Below are 5714 nucleotides of genomic sequence, written 5' to 3'. Positions count from 1 at the left end.
GAGTCTCTTGCCTCAGCCTCCCAAGTAGCTGGGACCACAGGCAGCCATCACAACGCCCGGCTATTTTTGGGTTGCAGCCGTCATTGTTGTTTGGTGGGCCCAGGCTGGGCCCTTAGGTGTGTGTGGCTGACGCCACCTTAGGTGTGTGTGGCTGACGCCTCTCAAATGTTTTAATTTGCATTTCTCTGATGATTAAGAATGATGAGCATTTTTTCATATATCTGTAGGCCATGCACCTGTCAAGCTATAACCCAATTATAGCCTAAGAATATGGGGGAAGGGGAGAGAGAGGGGAAGGGCGGGAAGAGGATAGGTGGAGGGAGAGTGATTGGTGGGATCATGCCTATGGTGCATCTTATAAGGGTACATGTGAATCTTTCTAAATGAAGAATATAAATGTCTTAGCACAATAACTAAGAAAATGATATGAATGCTATGTTAACCAGTTTGATGAAAATATTTCAAATTGTATATAAAAATAACACACTGTACCTCATGACAGTATTAATGTACACAGCTATGATTTAATAAAAAAAAAAACCAGCATGGTACTAGAACAAAAATAGAGGCATAGACATCTGGAACTGAATAGAAAACCAGAAGATGAAACTAACATCATATAGCCACCTAATCTTTGATAAACCAAACAAGAACATACACTAGAGGAAAGAATCTCTATTTAATAAATGGTGCTAGGAGAACTAGATATCCACATGTAAAAGACTGAAACTGGACCTGCACCTTTCTCCACTCACAAAGATTGATTCGAGATGGATAAAAGCACCACAAGACCTCTGACAAACTATAATATTTTCTCTTAATGTCTTCATTTGTGAAATGGTGATGATAATCATACTTGCCCCAAAAGATTGTCATGAAATAAAAGAAATAAAGCATGCAAAACACTTAAAAAATAACCTAAATGGATGAAAGACCATTCGTTAATGCACGAAACAATAAAAATTCTCAAAGCAAGAATGGGAAAAACACTTGAAGATATTGGCCTGGGGAAAGACTATGAAGAAGACTTCCATGGCAGTTGCCAAAACAAAAATAAACGAATGGGACTTAATTAAACAGAAAAGCTTCTGTACAGCAAAAGAGACAGAAATTAAAACAAATAGACAACTATTAGAGTGGGAAAAGATATTTACATATTATGAATCAGACAAAAGCTTGATAACTAAAATCTACAGGGAACTCAAATTAAGCAACAACAACAACAAAAAACCAGCACTCTCCTATATCAATGGGAAAGTGAGATGAATAGAATCTTCTCCAAAGAATCCAGACATGTGGCTAACAAACATATGAAAAAATGCTCATAATCCCTTATTATTAGAGAAATGCAAATCAAAACCACCCTGAGATACTACCTTACCCCAGTGAGAATGGCTCATATGACAAAATCTCAAAGCTGTAGATGCTGGCATGGATACACTTTTACACTGCTGGTGGGACTGCAAACTAATACAACTTTTTTGGAAGGAAGTATGGAGAACCCTCACAGAACTCAAACTAGACATCCCATTTGATCCTGCAATTCCATTATTCAGCATCTACCCAGAAGAAAAAAAATCCTTTTACCATAAGGACACTCACACTAGACTGTTTATCACAGCTCAATTTACAATTGCCAAAATGTAGAAACAGCTTAAATGCCCAGCAACCCAGGAATGGATTAACAAGCTGTGGTATATGTGGAATACTATTCAGCCATTAGAAAAAATGAAGAGTTTACATCTTTTGTATTCACCTGGATAGATGGGGAGCAGATTATTAGAAGAATGGAGAAGCAAGAATCCTATGTACTCATTTCTGATATGAGGACAATTAATAATCTAGTACATGATGAGAGGTGGGGAAAGGGGTGAGCAGAGAGAGGCAAGGAGGTCGGGTGGTGGGGGTTCACAGTGTGTGACACACCTTTTGGGGGTAGGACACAATTATAAGAGGGACTTTACCTAATAAATGCAATCAGTGTAACCTGGTTCTTTGTACTATCGAAGAATTCTCGACAATAAAAATATAAAATAGTCAATTTATTAGATATTGATAAGAGCTAAGGACAAATAATAAAGCAGGGGAGACACATAAAGTATTAAAAAAGGAAAAAGTTTAGAGTAGGTAAATTCTCATTGAGAAGGAAATTCTTTAAATATTATAAAGAAATTGTGAATTTTTATAAATTTCAGGTTAATATGAGGGTACAATTGATCAGGTTACACTATTTGCATTTGTTAGGTAAAGTCAAAGTTGTAGTTGAGCCCTTCACCCAAGGGATGTGTTGTGTACCCTTACATTATTCAGATTAGGTGAAAGCTTACTCTCTCTCTCTCTCTCTCTCTCTCTCTCCCCCTCCACTTACTTTGGTATATGTGTATCATGGACTACTATTCAGCCATCAAAAGATTAAGAATTTACATTTTTAGTGTTAACCTGGATGGAGTTGAAACACATTCTTCTTAGTAAAGTATGACAATAATGGGAAAGCAAGTATTCAATATACTCAATACTAATATGAAGCCAGTAGAGAATACATACCCACATAAGAGAAGGACTCAATTCAATTTGATTCAAGATGGGACCAAGGGGAAGGAGAGATTGGGCAGAAGGGAGGAGGGAAGGGGGATGGGTGTGCTCCCACTTAATGGGCACAATGTAAAGGGTATATGGCATACCTGCTGGGTGTGGAATATGACTACAACAGGGACTCTACATAATAACTGCAAACATTGTAACCTAACTGATTGTACTGTCACATTAATCTGAAATAAAAAAAATAAAAAATAAATAGACTTTTCTTTCCTTATAAAGAAAGGAACAGAAATTTAAATACCACTATTCTCTCTCATATTCAGAGACTTAAAAAATTTGACCTTAGAAAATTAAAAATAGAACAGGTGATACTTCTATCATCAGGAATAGGGACAGATTCTTTCTTAGAATACAAAATGATAGCTAAATAGAAAGAATGAGTTCTGCGTTCTGTAGCAGTACAGGATGACTGTAGTTAACAACAATATATTATACACCTATATTTCTAATGGGCAGAAGGATATTAAATATTCCTAATACAAAGAAATGATAAAAGCTGTTTGAGATGATGGTTATGCTAATTATCTCGATTGGATCTCTATACATTTTATGTACCAAAATATCATATATACTCTCTAAATATATACAAATTTATGTCACTCAAACATAAAAAAGATTAACAAAGAGAAGTACAGCATACATATTTAACCAAAGTTGTACATGATTATGGGGACCTTCAGAAATGAAGACCCCAAAACCCAGACTCAGAGAAAACTGTTCATTTTTATCCTTAGTTTCACTGAAGAATGGATAGACATGTAGAAATGTGATAGGACAAAAGTGGTAATTAATGGACAGGCAAAACCCAGCAAAGCCTGTCTGTTTAGATTGTTCTTGGTCTCCCTATAATAGCAGCATTTCTTCATCTTAAGTATAGGACAAGACACTTCTGACATGGTCTTCAAGGGAGAAGGGAGAGGGTCACTTTTTTTTTTTTTTTGTAGAAACAGAGCCTCACTTTTTCGCCCTTGGTAGAGTGCTGTGGCATGACACCACTCACAGCAACCTCCAACTCCTGGGCATAGGTGATTCTTTTGCCTCAGCCTCTTGAGTAGCATATGCCCACCATAGCATACGCCCACCATAGCATATGCCCACCATAATGCCTGGCTATTTTTTTGTTGCAGTTTGGTTGGGGCCAGGTTTGAACCCGCCACCCTCGGTATATGGGACCAGCACCCTACCCAATGAGCCACAGGTGCCATCCAGAGAGGGTCAGTTTTTATATTTTGGTTTGAAGTTCTAGTTTCTATGACTTTCCTTGAGAGAGAGGAATTTTTGTTTCCATGAATTAATTCAGGGGGGCAAAGAAGGTCAGGAGACAGAAGAGTGGGAGAAGGTCAGAAAGACCTTACTGCTGAGGCTTTCCAATCTTCAGTTCAAAGTACTCAGTATGTTAAGGTGCCAGACTTTGGAGTATTGTGTTCTAAGTTCCAACAACAGGCAGGAAAAAAAACGCCATGTTTCTTTTAGATCAAATCAGCTCTATCACTTGAGTTTCCCACTTCAGCTTGAACTTCATATTCCATAACACATCCTGATTCTACAGACCTATACTGCACGGTCAGATCTGGACAAGAGAGCAGGGTAAGCTTTTCAAGCCAAGACTTTACAATTTAAATCTCTTCTCTTTTCTCTCTTCACAAATACTTAATTCATAGATAAACTATAGATGATTCTGGGGACAGGGAGAGGTTAAAAAACAAATAGGCAGGTATGTCATTCTTTTGGTAGCTGTTGATAATATGCGTGGGACTTGGCTTCCCAATGCCCAGGCATAGGACAGGTTCAGCCACTTCAGTTTGTGTTGAAGCACTTTCCATCCTTCTTAGTGCAGCTAGGCATTTATGAAAAGAGGGGAGGGAATCAAGTATAAGTAGACATTATCCTATTAACTTTGCCAGGCTGACTTAGCTGCTCTTCAAAGCAATCCTAAAGGCCAAGAAATTTTATTTTCTTTTCCCAGGTTTAGAAATGGAGGGTTATTAATGTTAAACAACTTGGTCAATTCAAAACTAAATTTGACAATAAAACCTATTGGCTTTGCTCCAAATTATGAATGTTCCTTAAAGTGTTAAACACTCAAAGCTAAATTTGCAATGTGTGAAAAGGGTATGAAGTTTTTTGGCTATTTAATTCTCTGCAAAAGAGCAAGCCTTGAAGCCCACCCATTCTTCCTTTTTGTGAAGTTCTATTCCAACAGAACAAAACAAAATCACCATTTTTGATTTAGGGAAAAATCTAGGTCTTTATAAACTAATGGTGGGAAGGAAGATTACCATATGGATTGAGATTATGTATTTAGGTCAATATGCTGGATTTCTAGGCAGCCGTCTACTCAAATGTTGGAGTTTCAGGTATGTGTCTTCAGTTCTCAGCATGCTTTTGGTTGAAAATGACCACACACTCCAAAGTAAGGCAAGCATGAAACAAAGTTTATGAAGAAGAGAAAGAGAGGCTTGCAGAGCAAGATATAGGCTTACAGAGCAAGGTATATTCACCATACATAGTGAACAGATCATATTGCCACAGTGAGTAGGCAAAGAGGCTTGGGTTATGGCCTGCACTTCTATTTTACACTGGTCTGGGTTGGGTCTACCTGTTAGTTCAGAGGTCACCTTGGTACCAGAGTCTTACTGCATATGCAAACCTCCCATGAACCTCTCTGGGAGCTCATAAAGGTGTGTGGTCAGCAATGTAGATTTAAGCTAATGACATGATAATTAGATTTAAGGCTGTTCTAGGTCACCTTTTAGACTCTATTGTACCTGTTGCTAGGTCCTGTGGGCTAGAAAGTCTTCTACACCCTTTTGTAGTTGTCATGCTAAGTTTTGATTGGTAAATTGGTAGAGTGTTCCCTCCTCCTCACTTGGGACAAAATTAAAGTGGTTAACACTGAGATGGCGGCCTGAGGACCCATGGCCCTTGTCCTTTTTCTCTGGAAGAGCTGGATTTCTAACTACCTAATAACCAGGTAAAAGGAAAGTCATTTGGAATGTGGGAATTTTTGTTTTCCTGTGTTGGGAGTCACTGAAGATAAAACCCCAAGATTGGCTTGGCGCCTGTGGCTCAAGCGGCTAAGGCGCCAGCCACATACACCTAAGGTGGCGGGTTCA

Source organism: Otolemur garnettii, unplaced genomic scaffold, assembly GCF_000181295.1.
Source record: "Otolemur garnettii isolate 467f Iridium unplaced genomic scaffold, OtoGar3 scaffold00321, whole genome shotgun sequence".
Taxonomy (NCBI): domain Eukaryota; kingdom Metazoa; phylum Chordata; class Mammalia; order Primates; family Galagidae; genus Otolemur; species Otolemur garnettii.
This window is presented reverse-complemented; position numbering follows the sequence as displayed.